The following is a 26,790-nucleotide window of genomic DNA, read 5'->3' as shown; positions in this document are numbered from 1 at the left end:
ACATTTCCTTCTGCAAACCAGGTAGAAAATCAGGGTTAAAGCAAATAAAAAAAAATCAACAACATTTGCCTTTAAACACATGGCCGTTTTAAATTAAGCTGTCAAAGTCATCGAATATCGGCAATTTGCAAAAATTGCTCTTTAATACATTAACCCCCACAGGAATTTACATCTCTTTGAAGCTGCTGTACATTTGGGTTGTAGTTTAGCCTCAAAATATCTGTTGGGCTACATGGGAAGAAAACTCCAAGGTATTTAATATTGCCGGCCTTCCAATGGAACTTAGAATCCAGTTTCAGGGCTTGGAGTTGACGGAGCTTCAGGGCTTCCAATTTGAAACAGTTTATTTTAAAGTGACAGTTTGCTAAATTGATAGAGAAGTTTCAATAGAACAAGTAGGAATAAGAAGGGTTAGGAGATAAACAGCAAAAGATGGTCGACATGAAAAGCCAGATTATAGTGTCTAGACCCCACCTAGATGGCAGGAATTTCTGTTCTTTAATGATTGGAAGCCACCAAAAGTTTCAAGGAGAAAAAACAAAATTTAGGGGATAAAGGATAACCCAACCTGGTACCATTTGTTATCTGGGATTCTCTGACAAGGGGCCATTATCCTGGATTCTAACTGATCGGAAATGGAGTCACCATGCATCTAATGAGAGGGTTATGACGATGTTGACCTGGTGTTGATAGCTCACATGGAACTATTTTCTTGACCAGGGGCAAATCATATTTAATCAGTAAGAATTAAGAGTAGAAATACATTATTCTATCAACATGTAAAAGTGACTCAGGCCTGTAGTTATCAGAATGTGTCTGGTTCCTCCCAGGTTTCGGTATCATGAGGATCATGGACAACCAGCAGTTGGGGTCTAGAGGAGACTTATAATATGCGAGGGATAGAAACCACCAGATGTCGGGCTTCTCTCTCTGGGGTCATTAGCAAATGGCTTATTAAGCAGATTCCTCTCAAGGTGATATTGAATAGGAATAGAACCAAAGACAATGTAAATATTAGGATGCGGAGAGGTACGGGGTAACACTCTCTGCCTGGGATGTAACGATGGCCGTGACATTACTCCAAGCCCTGCGCTGCTCACAGTCTCCGAATTCATATCTGACATTTACAGAATCTTTTAAAGGGCTGCTTAGCATAGTGATTCCACAAACATGTTCATTCCACACATATCATGGGAACAGAGGGGCTTGTTAAACCATCGCACTACACAATAAGTGCCAGCCAGCTCCGGCTGCAGATGGAAACACATACAGACACGGCCAGTAAGCGATACCAACGAGGAGGGAGCTATTCACTTTCTGTTACTTAACCCTCTGTCATTTCTATTTGTCACAAACTACTGAAGAAAAACAGTAACTTTATCAATCCCGGATATTTTGTCCAAAATATCTGGATTTGCTCAATCAGTCTATGACGTTCCACTCGACAAATTTGGATCCGATTGAGCAAGACAAGTAGCGCCATCCTGAGATGTTTAAACAATAAAACGCTGTGAAAGAGCCACTAAAATAGACCCCTAAGTGTTAATAATTGTTTAGACTGCAGCAATAATGTTTCAACAATACAAAAACAACTAACAGTAACCGACTGCCTGCAATGTTCTATTGCAGTGAATAAGGAAGGAAGGGGGACTGAATAGCTCAGAGAATTGTTCTTTGATAAAGATCAGGCGAAATATTCAGCTCACCAGTAAATAGGTTAGAAACAACTTTAACATCTACATATTTGTTAATTAAAAAAACGTTTCAACTAATAACAAATCGTCTCATTTTCAATTTCTAGGATTATTTCTTTTTAAATCTGTACAGAGTTCCGTGGGCAGCACGGTGGCTCAGTGGTCAGCACTTCTGCCTCACAGCACTGGGGTCATGAGTTTAATTCCCGGCCATGGCCTTATCTGTGTGGAGTTTGTATGTTCTCCCCGTGTTTGCGTGGGTTTCCTCCGGGTGCTCCGGTTTCCTCCCACCCTCCAAAAACATACTGGTAGGTTAATTGGCTGCTAACAAATTGACCCTAGTCTGTGTGTCTGTGTGTGTTGGGGAATTTAGACTGTAAGCCCCAATGGGGCAGGGACTGATGTGAGTGAGTTCTCTGTACAGCGCTGCGGAATTAGAGGCTTTATATAAATAAATGGTAATAATAATAAAAATATTATAATGTAAAAAGAGTGAAAGCATTATCTGTATTCGTGTAACCCCAGCTCCGATACTGTAACCTAAACGTGCCAATCTCCGCAGCCTTCCACAGTGAATCTAAATTGAGGGCAATCCCCCCCCCCAAAAAAAATCTCAGCTTTCAACAAGTCTGAAAGCTTCCAGTTGAGTTTTCATTTAGAACTGGAACTTTAAATCATCAAAGACTTTGTACTTTCACACCTGAGAGATTTAAGACGTGACTGTCTTATTGTAATTACCTGAATCGTAAATCAGAGACCATCTAGGATAGAGCCCTTTAGAATAACATAATATAGAATTACATGATCCCATCCTTCCCGGAACCAGCATACAGTCTGGTGATATGAAGAGGCTGCATTGTACACAGTTCATGACAAGGTGATACCTGGACATACAGAACTACCAAGGTAGATGGTTATAGTATAAGCTACAAGGGACGGGATTCATACAATGTAAGTGAACTCAGTACTTTACTAATGCCTGATACCATTCCCAGAAACTCTGTCATTGCGTCATAAAACTTCTCTATATTTTTATATCCGTTAGGTACTAATGTCAGAGACAGCTGTGTAAGTAAGAGAGGCCTCTGTGCATTTCAATGAGGCAGCACCACAGTTCCTGCTATAAAATGTTCGTAGGAACTGAATTCCTTTACAAACTGCAGATGTTTTTGAAGTAAGAAACAAAATAAAATGTCGGCACATTGCAGGTCTTGTAAGAAAGAATATCGATTTAGTTCAAGTCAGGGCCATTTAGATTAAGACGTAACCACGTCCCACTATGATTGATGTACACCGCAGTGTGTCGCGTTATTGCTGCAATTTGGCGCAACTTCCTCTTTTCAGGGTTTGTTAGAGTGCCCCAAATGTCTACAAGAAAGGTGCTCTGTCTGTATATGTTAGAACTACGCCGTCATGAGAGGTAGTGCAGTGCCAAGCTCATCCTGCCCGCTGGCCTCTAGATGCCAAGGACAAGTGCTCTGACAATCCCCCAGGGAATGAGTGTCAGCTCAGAGGGAAACCTGTGCAGCTAAGTGACGTCCTGGAGGACTCAATAAATGTAATTTCAGTAAGAGGTGGTCTGGCGCCCATTCTTCTAACATCTGTATTTTGTACTACACCTGTGTCATCCCCAGGGGAGGGCTGGCAAATGTTAGCTGGGGGGCAGGACTCGGCTCTGCAGCCTATTAAGAACATTTTAAAGGGAAAAAAATGCATGTGGTCCAGAGACCCAGCCCCAGGTAGCCAACTATGGGACCGGCCCGGGGGGGCAGATGGCCTCTCCTAAACCTCACAGAGCACGAAACAGAGAAGAGGGGACTCGTCTAGACTACAAGAACCTAGAGCAAGTGGTGGGTGTGTATGTGAGAAGAACCTATCCCAATGCGCCAGCGTAAAAGGTAGTACACTAGCATGTGAGCTAGTGCACCATAGGCAAACGTTCTAGCATTTTGGGTGTTTGCTAGATTGCTTTGTTAGCATTTACAATTCTTAACAGACCTCCATTCCTGTCAATAATTTGTTACGTTAACTAAGCTCCTGACCATTCCCCTATTACTGAACAAAAAAGTTAACAGCAAAATTAAATATTTGCATTTATATCAAACCCTTCCCCCCCCCATATCCACCCCCTGAATATCTGTCTAGTGCTTCTGTTACACTGAGTGCAGAGCTTTGTTCTGTTACTATTGCCCCAGTCTGCAGGGCAAAATCATCACGTGTACATCATAACCACCCCCAGCCCTGAAGGGGTTAAAGTGACACCCACTCTAACGCCATGTAATGCTCCTAGGAGAGATAGATATAGATATATATGAGCTAAGACCCCACCTCCCCTCCCAGAACAATAATTAATTCTGCTCTTATATTCACATCAAGTCTCCGTCTTCAAGCTCATATTTTAATAAAGTCCAATCTCTGCCAATGGCTGTGCGGAGTATTCATGGGAAATAATGTACGGAAGATGTTCGGATTTACAGAGCTGGGGGTGTAGCTGGACAGAGAGAAAATCAGCATCACCAGCGAGATCCGGGATGAATGAGCGCTATTTACAATTTAGCCAGGAAACATTTGCTGCAGGATTCATCTCACAGCGGACAAAGGGGGGAATTGAATTCCTCGGTCTGAGCCGCGCGGTGCCTCCGGAACACTCACACCGCGGTTATGTAACATCGCAGATCTTTACTCGCACCCCATCGAGGTGTGCAGGAAAATCCGTGAGGTTCAGATACCTTAGTACCTGGTAATGGGGCACATTTATCAACACTCACAAAATATGAAAAATAGTTTTCCATCCTTATCGCATTGATAAGGATTGAACGATTTCTCATATGTATTAGAAAAGCAACACAGGAACAGCAGTTGTGAAGTGGAAAACATACTTACCACGGCCTCTTTGTTCCCGAAGCAGCATGCGTTCCACGGGGCTCCTCTGCTGACTGCAGTGCGCATGCGCCGAGTGAAACCCTCGGGCATGCGCACAGACATCTATGCTCTCTCTGCGCAATTATAGTTGCAGAGAGCGAGCGGTGAGTGACAGGGAGGGATCATGTGATCAGTGACAGGGAGGGATCATGTGATCAGTGACAGGGAGGGATCATGTGATCCCTCCACACATGCGCTGTCCAGCTCTGCTCTTCGGAGCAGAGCTGACAGCACTGAAACTTACATTAACATGATTGAAAAGTTTATTTCAGTTATTATTAAATAGCGTTACTGTGCACTCCGCATACACTGTTATGGGGAGTGCTCAGTAAAACGATAGGAGATGCAAAGCAGCAGATATCTATATCTGCTGCGATGCTACAATCATAAATACCAATTTAGTATTTATTTTTTGGGGATTTTACAGGGGGGAAACGTTTGATAAATAGGCCCCAATGAGCGCAGCCGGACATCGCTGTGATGACCGGCAGCTGATGCTGGGGAACTGAATACCTCCAAATGAGGCGGCATCTTAAAGGGATACACACCAACATTACTCCAAAGCCTAATATTCTTCCATACGTATAATTTCACAGTAAAAGTGATCTATATAATAACACTATAGCCACAGAGTATATGAATGCAGCCGTCAGTGAGCTATAACCTAGTAGCGCCTATAATAGAGCGTAAGAATGACACTCTTTAATACTTACTGTGCTCAGATTATAGCAGGGATAGGGAACCTGATACACTGCGGGGGCCACAGGGGCGGCCCTTTAACCTGCAAAGGGCCCGAACATAATCCTTAATCTCAGTAGAAAACAATAGATTTAATCAGAGAAAGAGACACATATATGTTGTAACCCATCAGCAGGCATTTAACACATGTGTTACATGCTATAATAAAAGTGTCAGTATTGTAGGAAGGTGCTGGAGGGGGGGGGGGGGGCATGGATGAAGGCTCAGGAGGGCCGCACCTGTTGTCCATCACTGGATTAAAGACTAAGAAGTTTGCCTGATTATACAAATACACAGCTGAAATGCACAGAACCCCCCTTCCTCCCCCCACATATACAGATATACCAAAAGTTGCGGGAGGGCGCATAGAAGCCAGTAAAGGAGGACAGCCCCTTAAACAGGACAAATTAACTGAAAGGAATGAAGATTTTTCTACCCACTGGTCAGCGCAATGTGCCAGGCACAGAGTTTACATTGGCACCAATGAGGCTTCCAGTGAGGGAAAAGGAAACTGTTCTGCAGAGACCTGGAGTAAATATAATATAACAGACGCAGGGATGGCCTGTGAGGTTACCCTATGAGGTTACCCTGAGGTATAAAAGGTTTACAAAACAGAGGCTGGAGGTTACTGGAATCCTGTGTGGTCCCAGCACAAGGATCTCTCCCAGAAAAGCAGAATTCAGACTCATTATGAGAAATTCTTTGGGGGATTCTCCGGCTGGGTCGCCGAGTGCCCATTCTGCACACATCTAATTCCCTATAATCGCCATATCACGTTGTCCTACGCGGCTCAGCTGACAGACATGTGCGGAGAGAATGCGGTTTACTAGGCCGACGGGAATTTACTATAAGGGAGTAAATGATCCGTTTTATCACCTCACCACTGGATGCCCATCTGGGCTTCGGTCACTGGATACGCCGGCTCCAGACCCTATTTCATGTTCATATCCACACTGGGACTTTGCAGGATTTACGGTCTGTTTTTTATGTAGATTTGTAGAACTGTAAAAAACGTGTTTGACATATCAGGAACAGAACCATTTCCCCGTTAGTTTGTAAATACGTAATAAACGCAGCGTTCAATAATTATTTAGATGTACAGTACTCACTATATATCAAGGGTTTCATTACAGAAACTAAATATAATGGGACTGATTCAACTTCGAACACAAACTGCGTTAAAAACACGCACATAACTGGTACACACATTTGCATCAAGAAACATTTCCATTTGAATCTGGATATAAGTTCCCCTCTCCCCTTCTACTTTATGTAACCCTATTACTACTATCTGTTTATTTTTAATCAAATAAAAGGCATATTAAGTTAAACATTTCAGAAATTCTAATTACGGTACGTTCGAATACATTGCAATCTGCTTCCCAAGAAACAGGCACTATTGTGATGAATGCGGCACTTAGCTAATTAACCAATAATTAACTGCAACAATAATAACACAGAAGATACAAAATATATAATTATCTACTATTGTTATTCAGTGATGCTGGTATTCAAATGCGCATAGATTTATTGTCCGTTTAATGAACAATATATAGCCAATAATCTGCAATATTATAGAAACGCCAAAACTGTGACAATTGTCTGCACCAAGAATAAAAGTATATAGTGAAGGGGATATCCAGCCACATGCAGAACACACATCTTTGGAGGTACAGAGCAGACTGACTTAAGGAATAACCTGATTAATAGACAGTTATTTGCACTTTATGAGGACATTCTGTGACCCATTTACTCCTAACTGTACAGACGTGTCAATAAATAGGATTCCACATTTCACAGACAGTTAAAATTCCAATTTCATCGTCGGTATAAACCAAATACACTACACCTGTCTGACCGCTACGTTTCCCGTGACGCAGCAGGAGACGTGCGTGGTCTGTGGTCCTAAGTAGTCTCAAGTGATTTACTCATCTGCTGAACACTTGTGAGATGAGGGGGTCCGTTCACACGGATATAATATTACACCTGGGAGGTAGGATCATACAACATACAGGATAGGATTCTACACTTGGCACACACACAAGGCACTGGGTGATACACCATACAGGATAGGATACTACATCCGGCACACACACAAGGCACTGGGTGATACACCATACAGGATAGGATGCTACATCCGGCACACACACAAGGCACTGGGTGATACACCATACAGGATAGGATACAACATCCGGCACACACACAAGCACTGGGTGATACAACATACAGGATAGGATACTACATCCGGCACACACACAAGGCACTGGGTGATACACCATACAGGATAGGATACTACATCCGGCACACACACAAGGCACTGGGTGATACACCATACAGGATAGGATACTACATCCGGCACACACACAAGGCACTGGGTGATACACCATACAGGATAGGATACTACATCCGGCACACACACAAGGCACTGGGTGATACACCATACAGGATAGGATACTACATCTGGCACACACACAAGGCACTGGGCGATACACCATACAGGATAGGATGCTACATCCGGCACACACACAAGGCACTGGGCGATACACCATACAGGATAGGATACTACATCCGGCACACACACAAGGCACTGGGCGATACACCATACAGGATAGGATACTACATCCGGCACACACACAAGGCACTGGGCGATACACCATACAGGATAGGATACTACATCCGGCACACACACAAGGCACTGGGCGATACACCATACAGGATAGGATACTACATCCGGCACACACACAAGGCACTGGGCGATACACCATACAGGATAGGATACTACATCCGGCACACACACAAGGCACTGGGCGATACACCATACAGGATAGGATACTACATCCGGCACACACACAAGGCACTGGGTGATACACCATACAGGATAGGATACTACATCCGGCACACACACAAGGCACTGGGTGATACACCATACAGGATAGGATACTACATCCGGCACACACACAAGGCACTGGGTGATACACCATACAGGATAGGATGCTACATCTGGCACACACACAAGGCACTGGGTGATACACCATACAGGATAGGATGCTACATCTGGCACACACACAAGGCACTGGGTGATACACCATACAGGATAGGATATTACATCTGGCACACACACAAGGCACTGGGTGATACACCATACAGGATAGGATGCTACATCTGGCACACACACAAGGCACTGGGTGATACAACATACAGGATAGGATACTACATCTGGCACACACACACAAGGCACTGGGTGATACACCATACAGGATAGGATACTACATCCGGCACACACACAAGGCACTGGGTGATACACCATACAGGATAGGATACTACATCCGGCACACACACAAGGCACTGGGTGATACACCATACAGGATAGGATACTACATCCGGCACACACACAAGGCACTGGGTGATACACCATACAGGATAGGATGCTACATCCGGCACACACACAAGGCACTGGGTGATACACCATACAGGATAGGATACTACATCCGGCACACACACAAGGCACTGGGTGATACACCATACAGGATAGGATGCTACATCCGGCACACACACAAGGCACTGGGTGATACACCATACAGGATAGGATACTACATCTGGCACACACACAAGGCACTGGGTGATACACCATACAGGATAGGATACTACATCCGGCACACACACAAGGCACTGGGTGATACACCATACAGGATAGGATACTACATCCGGCACACACACAAGGCACTGGGTCATACACCATACAGGATAGGATACTACATCCGGCACACACACAAGGCACTGGGTGATACACCATACAGGATAGGATACTACATCCGGCACACACACAAGGCACTGGGTGATACACCATACAGGATAGGATACTACATCCGGCACACACACAAGGCACTGGGTGATACACCATACAGGATAGGATACTACATCCGGCACACACACAAGGCACTGGGTCATACACCATACAGGATAGGATACTACATCCGGCACACACACAAGGCACTGGGTGATACACCATACAGGATAGGATACTACATCCGGCACACACACAAGGCACTGGGTGATACACCATACAGGATAGGATACTACATCCGGCACACACACAAGGCACTGGGTCATACACCATACAGGATAGGATACTACATCCGGCACACACACAAGGCACTGGGTGATACACCATACAGGATAGGATACTACATCTGGCACACACACAAGGCACTGGGTGATACACCATACAGGATAGGATACTACATCTGGCACACACACAAGGCACTGGGTGATACACCATACAGGATAGGATACTACATCCGGCACACACACAAGGCACTGGGTGATACACCATACAGGATAGGATACTACACTTGGCACACACACAAGGCACTGGGTGATACACCATACAGGATAGGATACTACATCTGTCACACACACACAAGGCACTGGGTGATACACCATACAGGATAGGATACTACATCCGGCACACACACAAGGCACTGGGTGATACACCATACAGGATAGGATACTACATCTGGCACACACACAAGGCACTGGGTGATACACCATACAGGATAGGATACTACATCTGGCACACACACAAGGCACTGGGTGATACACCATACAGGATAGGATACTACACTTGGCACACACACACAAGGCACTGGGTGATACACCATACAGGATAGGATACTACATCCGGCACACACACAAGGCACTGGGTGATACACCATACAGGATAGGATACTACATCCGGCACACACACAAGGCACTGGGTGATACACCATACAGGATAGGATACTACATCTGGCACACACACACAAGGCACTGGGTGATACACCATACAGGATAGGATTCTACATCCGGCACACACACACAAGGCACTGGGTGATACACCATACAGGATAGGATACTACATCCGGCACACACACAAGGCACTGGGTGATACACCATACAGGATAGGATACTACATCCGGCACACACACAAGGCACTGGGTGATACACCATACAGGATAGGATACTACATCCGGCACACACACAAGGCACTGGGTGATACACCATACAGGATAGGATACTACATCCGGCACACACACAAGGCACTGGGTGATACACCATACAGGATAGGATACTACACTTAGGAGCCAGTGAAGGAGTCTGCTGGTGGCAGTCACTACCATTCCTACAGGTGAAGCACGTCGGGGCACAGTTAGCACTTACAGTTTCCCCAACTGATTGACCACCAGACACTCCCCGTGTCTGGTGGTTTAATCACCACCAGTAGAAGCGTCCAGTTCTGGTACGTTACTGGCACTAAATGAACCCAAACAACAATCAGACCAGCTCATCCTGTCACTACGTCAGTATAGAAAATACTGCATATCAACCTGGACAACAATTCACATGAAAAACATTTATTAGTAACAAAAAAAAGTTAAATTAAATATTTGCTTCAAGGCACAAACCATAAAGTCATTAAAAAGCATAAAAAAAACACACATACAAAAATCCCTCCAAATTGTTTAAATAAAATACTTTTAGCCTATTATATTGTTTCTTGAGCCAATACCAATGTAGACCCATCAAACTAAATAATAAAAATTACTTTTGAAGAGAGAAAATGTTTTGTTATTTTGCGGCTCAGCCAGAGAAGTCACCCTAATAGCTATATGTTTATTTCATACAGCTATATCCCTCTGTTTACCCACCAATGTCAGGCACGGTGGTTAGTATTACTGTCCAGGTCACTGGGTTTTATTTCAACCAAGATACTATCTGGGCTCCGGTTTCCTCCCACACTCCAATAACAGTCTGTGGGGTTAATTGTCTCCTGATTGAATTGACCCCGTTGTCTGGTGCGAGTCTCTGGCAGGGGAATTAGATTGTATGCTCCACTGGTGCAGAGTCAGCCTGTATTGTTGTGGTTTGCTCATTCATATTACAGGAATTTTAGCGATTCCAATCCTTGCGCTATAGCTGTACACAAACTATTCCTACAAGTTACTATGTACTAAGGACGCCTACAGAATAAAAGTATAGAAATTCCTTAATCACACTCGATAATAACAAAATGTAATGTACATCCCCTTAGTCGCTGAGCATTGGGAACTGGTCTGATATACGGAGCGAGAATAGAAAAACATGAATTGAAATATCAGTTTTGCCGATTGACATCACCAAATATTTATTTAACCATAGGCGTTTCTACACACAGCTACTTGTCTCTGAAACCTTTCTCTGGATTTACAGATGGAGAACTCCTGGCGCCTGAGTTTTTGGTTCTCCATAGAAATCCTAGCTGGAAAAAAACTCTGTTACTACCTAGCAGTGGCTCTCGCACGCTTGGGAACTAAACTGTGTTTTTGCACGAGTTTTACACATGTCTGGGAGACGAGGGGAATTTACACGCTTCACAGAGAGGATACAACTATTGCAGTCAACGCAGAAGCGTGGACACACGCCTATGCCATAAATTGTGTGCCTTTCAGTGAACCGTTTTATCTACGTCTTTAAGAATTAGAACAAGTGCCTGAGAAATGTTCTCCTTGATCAGGTTTCTAAATATTTGAACACAGGGAAACCATTTATCAACGCAGGGGCAGGACCTGAGGCGGCGGTGCAAAGATCGGCTTTCTCCTGCAAGATCCACTTTATTAAGCTGAGGCCCAACGCTTGTCTGGAGCGCAGTGAACCAGAAACTTTGTGCGATTCTGGTCAGCTCGACATCAGGAAGACAACTCATAGACCTAGAGAGGTTTCCCTAGGCTACTTGGACTACTAACGTCAATGTTGATTTATTGTTACGTACACACAGGCACCTGAGGAGAACATTACATCCTCCATTCTTGGACAGCAGATATTTCCTGTATACAGGTGCCTGACGGATAAGAATGGTCCCTGTTCTCAAATTCAAAGTAAGCAGACGGTCTGTGCCGGAAGTCATTGTGGCGTCTACAGTGAGATGGTCATGTCTCAAATGGAGATTAGCTGAACGATACCTGGTTTGTGTTGACAACTAAGGGCCCGATTCATGTCCGATTGAAACTTGCACTTAAATTGCATGTTTAAAAAGAGCGCGCAACTTGTGTGTCTTTCCGACCGTATTAAAATCCAAGTGTATCTCAAGATCCTTTATGATTTGAATCTGAGTGTAAGTATGATCAGCCTAAACCAGTGATATCTATTGGATAGCAACAAAGACCAGTGGCTTCCATTGGATAATACCAGGTAACACTGGATAATACCATTCTAGACCAGTATATTCTATTGGAGATCATGTGGACCAGCAGGTTCCATCGATGGAGCCATCCTTGACCAGATGATTCCATAACACATCCTTGGCCAGCACGTTCCACTGGATGCTACTACACCGAAACAGCACGTTCCACTGGATGCTACTACACCGAAACAGCACATTCTACTGGATGCTACTACACCGAAACAGCACGTTCCACTGGATGCTGCTACACCGAAACAGCACGTTCCACTGGATGCTGCTACACCGAAACAGCACGTTCCACTGGATGCTGCTACCTCTACCTATTACCTATAGACTTTGGTGAAAGCCGCTAAAGGAAGGAAGAGATATAACGCAGTATATTTCCTATAGGTGGCGGGCGGCTATGAAGCCAGTGCCGCCCATCTCTTCCATGTGTAGGGTCACATGACGTATGTACTATAAGTAACGCATTGCAGCTCTGAGTAACGTCACGCAGACCGTGTGACAGTATCATGGAGTATTGCAAAGTGTTGGCCGATCAGGGAACTGTATAAACAGCGTAAACCAGACGACATTAGTACATCCAGGAACAAGGCTCTAGTGCTCAGCATCTAACCACACTGAGGGGTTGTGGTTGGGTCAGGTGACAGAATGCTTCATGGGGGAGGGGTTGTGGTTGGATCAGGTGACAGAATGCTTCATGGGGGAGGGGTTGTGGTTGGGTCAGGTGACAGAATGCTTCATGGGGGAGGGGTTGTGGTTGGGTCAGGTGACAGAATGCTTCATGGGAGATGGATTGCGGTTGGGTCAGGTGACAGAATGCTTCATGGGGGAGGGGTTGTGGTTGAGTCAGGTGACAGAATGCTGCATGGGGAAGGTGCTAGGATGGGGTCAGGTGACAGAATGCTTCATGGGGGAGGGGTTGTGGTTGGGTCAGGTGACAGAATGCTTCATGGGAGAGGGGTTGTGGTTGCATCAGGTGACAGAATGCTTCATGGGGGAGGGGTTGTGGTTGGGTCAGGTGACAGAATGCTGCATGGGGAGGGGTTGTGGTTGGGTCAGGTGAAAGAATGCTCCAAGGGGGAGGGCTTGTGGTTGGGTCAGGTGACAGAATGCTGCATGGGAGAGGGGCTAGGATGGGGTCAGGTGACAGAATGCTTCATGGGGGAGGGGTTGTGGTTGGGTCAGGTGAAAGAATGCTCCAAGGGGGAGGGGTTGTGGTTGGGTCAGGTGACAGAATGCTTCATGGGGGAGGGGTTGTGGTTGGGTCAGGTGACAGAATGCTGCATGGGAGAGGGGTTGTGGTTGGGTCAGGTGACAGAATGCTGCATGGGAGAGGAGTTGTGGTTGGGTCAGGTGACAGAATGCTTCATGGGGGAGGGGTTGTGGTTGGGTCAGGTGACAGAATGCTGCATGGGAGAGGGGTTGTGGTTGGGTCAGGTGACAGAATGCTGCATGGGGGAGGGGTTGTGGTTGGGTCAGGTGACAGAATGCTGCATGGGGAGGGGTTGTGGTTGGGTCAGGTGAAAGAATGCTCCAAGGGGGAGGGCTTGTGGTTGGGTCAGGTGACAGAATGCTTCATGGGGGAGGGCTTGTGGTTGGGTCAGGTGACAGAATGCTGCATGGGAGAGGGGCTAGGATGGGGTCAGGTGACAGAATGCTGTATGTGAGAGGGGCTAGGATGGGGTCAGGTGACAGAATGCTGCAAGTGGGAGGTGCTAGGATGGGGTCAGGTGACAGAATGCTGCATGTGGGAGGTGCTAGCATGGGGTAAGGTGACAGAATGCTCCATGGGGGAGGGGCTAGGGCAGGTTGGGTACAGGGGTAGTTCTGTGTAGGTTTGAGCTATGTAATGTCTGACTAAGATAAATTTGATATTGAGAAAGAACGAATCAGTAAAGCAAAAGGTAATTTTTGAACACAATGCAAAACTAAATTTGAAATATCTGAAAATTATTTAACTGTGTGAATTAGTCGATCATAGAAAAACTAAAAGTTTCCGTCCCTCTAGTTACCAGGGGAGTCCTGTCTCATCTCACTGAGAGCTGGCACATTATACTACGGTTTACGTCTGGACGATGAAACATATTTGGCTGCACAAGCGTTACCCACCGCAGTGACTAATGAGCTATGGAGGAGGTTCAGTGCCGGGCCAGCCTGGGAACTAGTGGGGGACACTAATCACTCCAGGACCCCCGGCAATCAGACACTTTTATGTCACTGGAGAAGCCGAGGGGCTTTCAAAGCTCAATTCTCTCCCATAAAAGGAAATAAAAGAAGATTTACGTCCTATACCTCGTACATAATGTGCCCTGTCCGGTCACACAATGAGAGTAGGCCGCAGGCTGGAGCCGGAGCAGGATGTCCCAGTGTCCCTGTGTGATGTTGGCTCCAATAAGACATTCCCTTCTGTGAACACCTCAGTCCACCATAGTTCATCCTTGGAGGCAGGAAATCAGGAGAACAATCCGCCTGACAGGCTGCATATTAATAGCCTGAATAATCAGCGTTCTAAACGGTCTCCATGCACACCGCGCTCCGTAATAACCTCCAAGATCTACAATCTTAATCATTATAAATTTACTATCTTTACTTCAAGCATAATTTGTGCATTTTAAATAATCCTCCTATATTAACTTATAAAGCTCAGAAAATGCTGGTAAGAATTGCATTTAGCATTCAAAGAACAATGAGTTGTATTCAAATACGAGGACATTGCCAGAGAGAAATCTTTAAAACTTGCTACAATCCCTGAAAGTTAGTCTGATTTATTGTAACACAAAAGTGTTACATCCTTAATTATATACAAGAAAGAATCGCTTTGTGTTTGAAATCTACAAATCAGTAACCTATGATATATGTCTGATTTGCGGAAAATGGCTGGGTCACCTGACGTATCGCGCATTTTGTTTGTCGTGTTAAAAATTGAGGAATTCTCAAAATGTCAGAGACTGAATTAGCGGAACACAACATTCATTAGGGAGGGCTGAATGCAGCGTTTCACAGAGTGTAGGTGAGGAATTCAGCGTTTAAAATAAAATGCTAAACGTTAACAAACTAGTTACTTTCATCCTCAGATCACCTCATCTTTGGATAGGAATGAAGCCAACAGTGAAACACTGATTGTGGATGGATCACTTAGAAATAACTTATTGTATACATTTATTTCAATTAGTGGCACAGCGTGTCATTGTATATTATTGCATATGTATTGTATTGTAGATGTATTGATATCTGAGGCAGTATGCTATGTTGGGGGAAATTTGTTTTAGTAACTCTTCTAAAGAAAATCCCAATCTAATTAAGTCTTTTGGTCACTCTTAGATGAACTCATCTTTGTAGCTGGACTTCCTGCCTTCATCAAGGTTACAAAAAACAAATTTCCTCCAAACTGGCTTAGTGTCTCAGAAATAAACACATTTACAATACAAAAAACAGTACATTTGCAATCTCACGTCCGTGTCACTCAGTCAGCATTGGACCAACAGATGTGGCCCAGAGAGATTGCGGGATAAAAAATCTGCAGGTTGGATTCCTGAGACAGAGAGCTGGAATAATGGGTCATAGGAGTCGTCTCGCTAGTTACTTAAAGTACGATTAAGGACTGCTACCTATAGCTGCCTGTCACACAATAGTTTTCACGCTGGAAAGGCAGTATCTGGTTGCTAGGGGCAACACCACCAATTTCTAGAGCACCAGTTTTCATACATTTCCTTTAACATCTAAAGCTGGGCACATACTACAGAAAATTTCTCCCGATGCGATATCATTAACGATTTTACCAACGACTGAAAGTCCCGATCAGCAGCCGATTCCTGTGTACACACTATACACGTTTTACATGATTTACCTTCAGACCTGTGCTCTTCATCTGTTATAACCATCGGCTGAAAAGATCCTGACTCTGCACATCCCATAGAGATCTATGGACACTGCCGGTCCTGAGTGCAGACACACTGCAGAATTGGAACGACATCGGTCCATCCTTTATGGAGGTATTTTTTGTCTGGTTATAAAATCAAATGAAACGATACGATGTGCTTTGGTACGATAAAACATGATCGTGGGAGCGTGCACCCCAACGCAAAATCGGACCTGATGGCCGTTTATCGTGTAACTGGCCCAATGATCGGGTTCTTTCTAATCTTCATTATCCGTTTCAATTGTAGCTTATTTCTGGAACCCAATCTTTAAATATGGGAATTGATATTAGTGATATGCAGTAAAGATTTTATATATATATATATATATATATATATATATATATATATATATATATATATATATATATATATATATAAGCCTAGCGACTTGTGTTAGTGTGTGTGTGTGTAAAAAACTATTTTCTCAGAAAGGGCTCATCCAATTGCCCTGAAATTTGGTATACTGACATTATTTGACAAAAAAATTATAATAGTGAAGTCAGTTAACTTCCATCATCCCCCCTTCCCCCCGTGGGAAGGGTACTAAAGGCTAAATTTACAAGTTGAGGGCTCAAACTCTTGACCGTGTGGGTATTTATTTACCAGAGCCTGTGTTTGGTCATGGACAATTGTATGTCGCATTTTCACGAGTACGGAGAAGCAGTGATGTGAAAGTGCAGGTTATGAATACTGCCCTTCAAGGAAGACTGATTGAGCACAGCGATAAGGTGTTTAGCAGAAACGTTGTGTATCGAGAGGTTTTAGAACAGTAAGACGATGGAGATTAAGGATGTGGCGATGAAGATAAAGGATGAGGTGATGGAGAAGAATGATGAGGTGGTGACATGTGGACAAAACCACGTTAAAAAAGGGCGCTTATGTCGGGAAGTAACGCTCTTCCCCTGAGGAGGCCTGGCCTAGCCCCAAATGCATGACAAGAACCTTTTTAACACCTTAAGTAGCTTGATTTGACTAGAATGCATGAGTATCATGCACGGGTTAACACACATATATATAATATATATATATATATATATATATATATATATATATATATATATATATATATATATATATATATATATATATATATATATATAATGTTACAATAGAGGGGATTACTCGCACAGTCCCAGCCTCCTCTCTCTCCCCGGTAATCTGATCACTCACCTGGCTATTAGCCAAGTGACTAGTGGATGATGTCATCCATCTGAATGGAGGGCTGTGCACTGGAGAATTGGAATTTTTGGCTATTGGTGAATTTAGAGCAGGTAATCTGTAAACTCCTAGCTTCTGGCACGTGGACTACGGAGGGGGCGAGGTCTCATGACCAGTTAAATACTCAAGTGAAACGCTTTGTGCTGTCTTACATATATTAATGCTCCAAGATGGCCCAGACGAACATTTTTAAACAATTTGTACACGTAGAAATGGGTTCCTGTTGTAGGGAAATTAGATTGTAAGCTCTTAAGGGGCAGTGACTGATGTGAAAGAATAAACATTCTCTGATTTTGTACAGAACTATAGACTAGGTTGGAGCTATATAAATACAGGTTGTATATATGAAATATGTTTCATATAGTGGTGCATTTAACACAACAACCTTGTATCAGTGTGATAGGAGCCTCACATCACTACACTGTGTTGTTGGAGCATCCTGCTCCTTACACTATATAAGTCTCAGTCTGTGGCTTCCTGCTGTCTCCATTCCCCTCCTCACATCATGTCACTGCCCCTGTCACATGCAGTCCTGTCCTCACTAATGTAATCACGGGAGAGATCAGGGCACTACTACCACAAAGTCAGTTCACTTATATCCTGAAATATTCTGCGATGCCGTGAGCACACTGATAGTCTAATTCACCCTGGTCATTCTAACTCCACCTACCTCAAAGCTGGGGACATCCTGGATTAGCAGGAAACAAATAATTGCTAAAATAAGATACTCAGATCCTAGTCAGACAGACCTAATAACAAGTAATAAATGTATTTGTACAGTAAAACATAATAGATTCGAAATCAGTTTAACCCATTCAATCTGATTATGCATAATAAAGATTTGGTTAATTACAGAATACCAGTCAGACATACATATACAATATATATATATATATACACAATATATATATATATATATATATATATATATATATATATATATATATATATATATATATATATATATATATATATATATATATATATACACACACATATATATACACATACACATACATACATACATACATACACACACATACACACACACACACACACACACGGACGGCTCAATACACAGATACAAACATGCTGAATATGAGGATTTATCAGCTTCTACAGCTCAAATTACCACCAAAGTGTCACAAATTGAACACAAGATACAACTGAAATCTGTCCAGAATATTGATACTGACAGTTACAAACATAATGTGATTCTTTCTCTTACCTCCTTGTTCCTCAGTGACCACAGATCAGTGACATCTGAGGGTTACACTATACATCTCACATAAGAGCTTCAGCCGGATCTATCCTGCAGATACCATGCACTGTACCCCTAATGTCCATGAGGACGATGGATCCTATAGAGGAGGACGATGCCCCAATGCTGCCCCCAGGTCTGGGAGACCTTCTTCCTGGCAGCACTTCAAGGGAAGGCCGGCGATTCCTGCCCCAGGGTCTGGGGGTCTGGAGACATCTGCAGAATATCTGCACAGAAACCTCCGCGCCAGCTTCCACCAGAAGACGCCTCACTATGAAAGACAGGCTGTGCCACTCTACCCCCTTGTGCCAACAAGAGCTGCCGCTGCTCGCTGGAAGAAGGAGGCTGGCAGACATGAATGGAGATTTCTGTTATAGGAACATGACACTTAGAGGTGCAGAGAGAGAGAGAGAGACAAAGGCTGCAACTGTCTGAGCTCTAATGCAGACATTGCCTGGCATCTGCAGCTCCACTGGCATCTCACAAGGCGGGCATACCAGCTGCAATAAAGGCTGAACCCCTAGAAAGTATGAACTGAAATGGGCATTACATGCATTGTTATTCTATTATTATACTACTATTAGTATTTGTTCCTATTATTATTATTATTATTATTATTATAATACAAGTGATGAAAAAAATGCTTCTTAATTAGGAAAATGTGTATTAAGAGGAATAATACACACCCACTGTAAATTATAACATATTAGATTACTGTGACTTATATAAAACTACTCCACAATAACTGCAATACACATAGAATTTACAGTAGGGAGCGCAATATCTCATATTATTAATATTTTGTATATTCTATAATAGTGTATATTATTATGATCATTAATTAACAATAATAATAATAATATCATACATTATCCTATAATGTTATATGCTTCATTTGCTGTAAAATGCCCAAACAGTCCCTATTTTTGGCATGCTGTCCTGCTCCCCCAACAGCCAGGACATTGGTCCTGACTACTAGGAATGTAGGGGTATGTCCCGTGATGGTGTGCCACCGGTAAGTGTACCAGGATAAGGGTATATTTGGTGGAGGAAAAGTGGCTGAGGACAGCTCACTACTTACGAAGCGCTAGGTAGCCCCCGGAGGGCGTGGCCACGCCGCATTGTGATGCAGCCAACATCATTTAGTGTCAGTCCTATAATGCAGTGTATTATAACACTATAACACACTTCTTACCTGGTGTCATTCAACTGGCAGCCACTGCATTCAGAGCAACCAATCAGACATTTGCTTTCATTGTCAAACTGGTCCTAGGCAGATAAAATCTACTCGCTGATTGGCTGTTATGGTTTCAGTGCAGTATTAGTAAATAACCTTCTCTTCTAAGAGCAAATAAAGAGCAAGTTTGACATTGATATATGTAAAAGGCTGTTACGGTCCTAAATACAGAGCATTTGTACTAGATATGTTTCACTCCTCTGCAGCAGATTGACATGTTAGTCATACCTGTCAACTCACCCCCATGGTAACATTACGTGTCGTTACTTCACGGAGGCGGGGCCAAAAAGACGCTATTCTTCAAGCCTCGCCCCCTCTTTCCACACCCCCCACCATGTTCCCGGAGGGGATCATCAAAAAGTCAGAAAGTATGATGTTCAGAAGGAGGTATCTAACACAGCAGACACAGATTGACTGACACTTGGACAGACGTGCTTTGCGGATATGTATATGCCTTGGTCGTTCAAAACAGGGCCAGTCACAGAAATTCAAAATGTCAGGTTCCATTAAGACACAGAGCTAAGGATGTGGCAGTCTTTAATAGAGTATGAACAATGTATTTTTCATATCTAAAAATTTCCATGTTGCAGGTAGATTTATAAAGCCTTCTAGAAAGGAGAAGTGGAGGTGTTGGCCACAGCAACCAATCAGACTCTAGCTATTATTTTATAAAATGTACTTGATAAATGATGGCTAGAATCTGATTGGTTGCTATGGCCACACCTCCACTTCTCCTATATAGAAGGTTTGATACATCTACCCCTTGGTGTTTAGAGAGAACTTGGACATATAACAATGCAGAGGAAAAACATTTTGTCTAAGAATTCTAAATCTATTGGCGTCATATGTCCCCCATCCGTGGGGCATGTTACCAGCACAGCACGTTGCAGAGAATGTACTGTGGCTGCTGCACATGTTATATACTGTTTTATTTCAAGGGATTGTGTAACATAAACTCTCCCAGCTGTACGGCTCTGTCACTGCTGCCGTTCAGCCATTGACATTGACCTCTGTGTATATTATAAATGCTGGCTGAACGGACGGACGTTTCCAGAGTACGTCCCAGCTGTTTACGTCCCCGGATAAGTATAGTAAATAAATGCATCTAGTGCACTGTAAACCCGGGGGCTCATTCCACTTATTCTAATGTATCAGCTGCATATAACTAATGCACATCAGAGTCTGTGTGTCCTTCTTCAATCAAAAAATGCACAATACAAAAGAAAAATGACAAAAAAAAAGCAATAATACTATTTGATCAATGTCACTCAGAGCATCTACTGCTCTAATAAGGTAAAAACTGCACAGATTCTCTATATATTATGTTTCATTAATGTATATATAGTATATTAGGACCAAATACACATAAGCAAACATTTTGCTATCAATCAACCCCTCATCCCCCATCATTAACCCTTCATCATCAACCCCTCATCATTAACCCCACATCTCCCATCATTAACCCTTCATCAACCCCTCATCCCCATCATTAACCCTTCATCATCAACCCCACATCTCCCATCATTAACCCTTCATCAACCACTGATCCCCCATGATTAACCCTTCATCAACAACCCCTCATCCCCCATCATCAACCCGTCATCCCCCATCATCAACCCCTCATCCCCCATCATCAACCCCTCATCCCCCATCATTAACCCTTCATCATCAACCCCTTATCTCCCATCATCAACCCCTCATCCTCCATCATTAACCCTTCATCATCAATCCCTCATCATTAACCCTTCATCATCAACCCCTTATCTCCCATCATCAACCCCTCATCCTCCATCATTAACCCTTCATCATCAACCCCTTATCTCCCATCATCAACCCCTCATCCTCCATCATTAACCCCTCATCCCCCATCATTAACCCTTCATCATCAACCCCTCATCCCCCATCATCAACCCCTCATCCCCCATCATTAACCCTTCATCATCAACCCGTCATCCCCCATTAACCCTTCATCAACAATCCCTCACTTTCCATCATTAACCCTTCATCAACAACCCCTCATCCCCCATCATTAACTCTTCATCAACCCCTCATTAACCCTTCATCAACAATCCCTCACTTTCCATCATTAACCCTTCATCAACAATCCCTCATCCCCATCATTAACCCTTAATCAACAATCCCTCATCCCCATCATTAACCCTTCATCAACCCCTCATCCCCATCATTAACCCTTCATCAACCCCTCATCCCCATCATTAACCCTTCATCAACCCCTCATCCCCATCATTAACCCTTCATCAACCCCTCATTCTCCATCACTAACCCTCCACCGTGAACTATTCATCCTCCATCATTATCACTCTCATAAACCTCTCATCTTCTATAATTAACCCTTCATCACCAACCATCCATCACTATAATTGGGATATAAGATACATGTGGATATTTCTGAGAGAGATAATTCAGTAACCAGTGGACATTGCTCCACAGCTCTGATCATTGTGTATCTCAGAATGTTTCCAGTGTCAGTGCCAACGAGCGGTACCAGCTCTGGCTTGTATCACACATACAACAAGACCCCTTTCTCTGGGCTGCAGCTTTCTGCAGCGGCAGCAAATAGTTACTGGTCCGGATTACTGATGCTGTGTAGGCAGATGCAGATCTGTGCGGCCCACGGACGGCTATTGTTCCCCACTTGGCTGCTAAACCTGCTGCCCCAGCCTCACACAGGCTGATCTAGGAGATTTATCTGCTCTATAGGATTCACCTCGGTGCCTCACATAATGTCACTATATCACATCCCAGTATGGCTGCCTCTATCTGTAGAACACAGAGCGCAGGATCTGGTCATGGGAAACAGCAACTGCTGAGACTGTTCTCACTGATGTCTCCATATCACAGGAAGCATTGTATCACTTGTATAACATTATATAGTATTGTGTCACATTGTATAACATTATATAGTATTGTGTCACATTGTATAACATTATATAGTATTGTGTCACATTGTATAACATTATATAGTAATGTGTCACATTGTATAACATTATATAGCATTGTATCACATTATATAGTATTGTGTCACATTGTATAACATTATATAGTATTGTGTCACATTATATAGTATTGTATCACATTGTATAACATTATATAGCATTGTATCACTTGTATAACATTATATAGTATTGTGTCACATTGTATAACATTATATAGTATTGTGTCACATTGTATAACATTATATAGTATTGTGTCACATTGTATAACATTATATAGTATTGTGTCACATTATATAGTATTGTATCACATTGTATAACATTATATAGCATTGTATCACTTGTATAACATTATATAGTATTGTATCACATTGTATAACATTATATAGCATTGTATCACATTGTATAACATTATATAGTAATGTGTCACATTGTATAACATTATATAGTATTGTGTCACATTGTATAACATTATATAGTATTGTGTCACATTGTATAACATTATATAGTAATGTGTCACATTGTATAACATTATATAGCATTGTATCACATTATATAGTATTGTGTCACATTGTATAACATTATATAGTATTGTGTCACATTATATAGTATTGTATCACATTGTATAACATTATATAGCATTGTATCACTTGTATAACATTATATAGTATTGTATCACATTGTATAACATTATATAGCATTGTATCACTTGTATAACATTATATAGTATTGTGTCACATTGTATAACAATATATAGTATTGTGTCACATTGTATAACATTATATAGTATTGTATCACTTGTATAACATTATATAGTATTGTGTCACATTATATAGTATTGTATCACTTGTATAACATTATATAGCATTGTATCACATTATATAGTATTGTATCACTTGTATAACATTATATAGCATTGTATCACATTATATAGTATTGTGTCACATTGTATCACTGTGTATTACATTATATAGCATTGTATTACATTGTATCACTTTGTATCACAGTATATCACTGTGTATCACATTATATAGCATTGTATCACTTTGTATCACATTGTATCACTGTATATCACATTATATAGTATTGTATCACAGCTGTTTGACAGGTGCAAACAATGATAAGGTGCATTTAGGTCAGTGCTATAGAAGGAGCACAAACACCTCCAAATCTATGACCCCCCCACAGAACATGTAAGAGGTCATCAGAGGTTGATATATTTGTCCTTTAATGCTGACTGCAGGCAGGACATGTACATAGCTACCAACTGCCCCTTCTACCACCTACAAACTGCCCCTTCTACCACCTACAAACTGCCCCTTCTACCACCTACACAGTGCCTCTGATTCCAGGGATTGTACACATTGCAATACGATAGATAGATAGATAGATAGATAGATAGATAGATAGATAGATAGATAGATACGAATATACCGGGGTCCTTACCTTGTATAAATTAGCTGACAACATCAGTGAGTAACATCACAAGTTAATGAATCTGCTCCCAGGAGCCCGGGGCCCCTACACACATCTATGAAACCATGTCCTTTATGAAACGCACTGATCCCCACAAGCTGTTTGCGTAGAGGCAGCGAGTGGGACAGAGAGGGGCTGATTTCACAGTAATGTCACTGATCTGTGGTCTCACCCCCCCCCCCCCCCCAGCATGCTGAGCATTCCACAGCCCAAATATCCCAGCTCCCTCTGACCCTGCGTTTTACAGACACCATAGATCTGTGCGAGGGGCAGAGGGACCACATCGTCCTGCACATTCCCACCCGCTGAACTACAAGTCCATGAAAGATGTTTCTATTATTAAACAACAACATGTGTGTAAGCCGTGTACACGGCCTTCGCTCGGGGGCGGACGGATTGCCTGTCATGTTTCTCATTTTTTCAATTCTTGATGCAAAATGAAGTTTTGGATCTAAATAACACACTGAATGGTGCACAGGAAAGGAAAACACACCACTAGGTTATTTTTCTATTTACAATATTGTCACTATTTTTAGAAATAAATAGACCACCGTGACCCTTTACAGACAAGAAAGTTTTCTACTACAATTTACATGTAAACAATAGTTGCAATGTACACAGACTGCTCAAACCCTCAATAATAAACTTTCTTAAAATTTAAAAACAACTTGCAACTATTTGCTAAACATAAACTAAAATCTACAGAGGTCATTTGACAAAACGAATTGAACACAGAATTAAATTTGCATTTTGTGGAACAAAGAGAACCGGTACGGTCAGTTCATCCCGCTGCGCGGCGCAGTGGCGGCAGGACTGGGATCATTTAAGGTCAAATTCCGCCGGTAAAACGCGGAAAATTTAGCAAAAATTTAGCAGACAAATACCTGCGGAACTTTTACAAATGATATTTATCTCTGCACGGCACACAATTTCACATTTTTTATTCACTGAGTTCAACCCAGAATGAGCAATAAATATATATAGCTGCCGTGCATGCCATTCATTATGTGTTTATGATTGCAAGCTCTATGGGTTGAGGGCCTTTCACCCGTACCCATGAATCATGACAAAGGTCAAGGTCAAAAATTGCTGTGACCCTTGGGGGCCTATGTATCAAGCCATAAACTATGCGTAAACAGCATTTATAAGTATTATTAGTATTATTTAGACTGTAAGCTCCAATAGGGCAGGATGCGAGTTCTCTGTACAGCGCTGCGGAATTAGTGGCGCTATATAAATAAATGATGATGATGATGATGATGATAAGTATCACTTCTATCTAACAATATCATAGATATCTCCTGCATTAGACTAAATTTCGCATTAAAACCGCACTCTCCACATTTTCTAATGGTTACTGCGGTCTGGGTCAATTTAACAAGCTTTTTGAAGCTTGATCCTGATGTCCAACGCCCTCTCGTTAGTCCTTCTACCCTATGGGTTGAGCACTACAAGTAGGGGACCTTCGGAAGGAAAGTTATAGCCGGCACAGCATCCAATCAGACGCGCTGTCCCGGGATGATTTCTTAATACAGGGGCACAGAATATCATCTCTAATCATTGTGATAAGAGATGATATTTAATGGAGGGAATATGCGGCTATAAATAGGCCCCTTGGTGAACGATGTTACTGTTGAAGCTGCAGCTCTCTTACCCGTCTCCATCACTGAAGCTTCTGATAGATGTATCCCCACAATCATTCTCCTCTTAGGGTAACTGAGGTGCAATAAACCCGCCCCAATTATCATCTCTCGTTTTATAACCTTACTAATAGTACTCAGGTTTCTGAGCAAACAGCAACCTCAACGAATTTCACCATTTAATATTCAGTTCTAACGTTATTTGTACGTCATCAATTCCAATATGCAGATCATGGCCGCGATTCCCATTCGATGAACCAATGAACCAATTTATGGTCTAGAACTGGGAACAGATGTCTGCTCCCCTCTACAGACACAGGCAGGTCACAAGTCATAAGCAAGTAGGTCGCACAGAATATCCATAACCACAATAGGATATTATTTGACTGTTTATCCCGTTAGCCGCACGTGTGGAAGAAACCGCTGCTTTGAACATTCTTGGTTCGCTATTTTTGACCTCCTGTCCACCTAAGGATGAAGCCATTTAACAAAACTTTAATGTAGAGAACACTTTTGCACGGTGAACTGC

The 26,790-nt window shown here is 42.7% G+C and overlaps 1 protein-coding gene across 4 annotated transcripts in view; it reads right to left on the bottom strand.

Annotated features, from left to right (window-relative positions):
- The window catches only part of DAAM2 (dishevelled associated activator of morphogenesis 2), a 206,183-nt gene that overhangs the window by 163,177 nt on the left and 16,216 nt on the right, over positions 1-26,790 (bottom strand). Inside the window, exon 1 of one of the 4 annotated variants that reach the window (XM_075204425.1) lies at positions 24,592-24,717. The exons of 2 other annotated variants lie outside the window; for them this stretch is intronic. The gene's annotated coding sequence lies outside the window, so the exon portion shown is untranslated. Of the gene's footprint in view, positions 1-18,921; positions 19,276-24,591; positions 24,718-26,790 lie in introns of those variants that run through there. One more of the 4 variants, XM_075204424.1, reaches the window with a different exon arrangement.

The sequence above is a fragment of the Mixophyes fleayi genome, chromosome 3, assembly GCF_038048845.1.
Source record: "Mixophyes fleayi isolate aMixFle1 chromosome 3, aMixFle1.hap1, whole genome shotgun sequence".
NCBI classification, from domain to species: Eukaryota; Metazoa; Chordata; class Amphibia; order Anura; family Limnodynastidae; genus Mixophyes; species Mixophyes fleayi.
The sequence above is the reverse complement of the archived record's forward strand: the minus strand, read 5'-3'. Positions and strand labels throughout refer to the sequence as shown.